This window comes from Schistocerca americana, chromosome 1, assembly GCF_021461395.2.
Source record: "Schistocerca americana isolate TAMUIC-IGC-003095 chromosome 1, iqSchAmer2.1, whole genome shotgun sequence".
NCBI classification, from domain to species: Eukaryota; Metazoa; Arthropoda; class Insecta; order Orthoptera; family Acrididae; genus Schistocerca; species Schistocerca americana.
In genome coordinates, this window is record NC_060119.1 from 430,283,093 (window position 1) to 430,283,862 (window position 770).

A 770-nucleotide genomic window follows, 5' to 3' on the forward strand; every position below is an offset into this window, starting at 1 on the left:
AACCAGATTTGTGGGGCACTCGGATGTGACAATGGCCAGATGCTGGACTGCGTGAGATAATGAGGCAGGCATACTCATCGCCAAGGTTTCATTAGACCACTTGTGAGCACCACAATGGAGGATAGCAGTACTGTGCACCAAGCACATGATAACCACATCTGCGCCTGCTATCCGAGAACAAGTATTAGACTTCCAACAACATTCTGTAAAGTCCTTCACCTTTAGTCGGAGACCAGCAGCAATCGGACTAGGCAATGGCCGCCGATTTGAAATGATAATTAAATCGACATCCTAGCTACAAACAGGCGTTGATATACTTCATTGGGGACAGGTTGAAAATGTGTGCCCTGACCGGGACTCGAACCCGGGATCTCCTGCTTACATGGCAGACGCTCTATCCATCTGAGCCACCGATGGCACCGAGGATAGTGCGCCTACAGGGACTTATCCGTTGCACGCTCCCCGTGAGATCCACATTCCCAACACGTCCACACCACTGCATTCGTGGTGCGCCTAATAGATTTTGCCCATCACACTCATTACTCGAGGCAGATTAATCTGCCAAGTTTCTTGGGCGCTCAGATTTTCACCTTTTCATCTGTTTCACGCTTTTATCCTAGCGTTCGCACAGTCATAAATGGTGAAGGAGAAAAAATGGTTCAAATGGCTCTGAGCACTATGGGACTTAACTTCTGAGGTCATCAGTCCCCTAGAACTTAGAACTACTTAAATGTAACTAACCTAAGGAAATCACACACATCCATGCCCGA

The 770-nt window shown here is 47.9% G+C and overlaps 1 non-coding gene across 1 annotated transcript; it reads right to left on the reverse strand.

Moving 5' to 3' along the window:
* Nucleotides 1-343: 343 nt before the first annotated feature.
* On the reverse strand, nucleotides 344-418 carry Trnat-ugu. Its single transcript has one exon. It is a non-coding gene; the product is annotated as a tRNA-Thr (tRNA).
* Nucleotides 419-770: the final 352 nt, after the last annotated feature.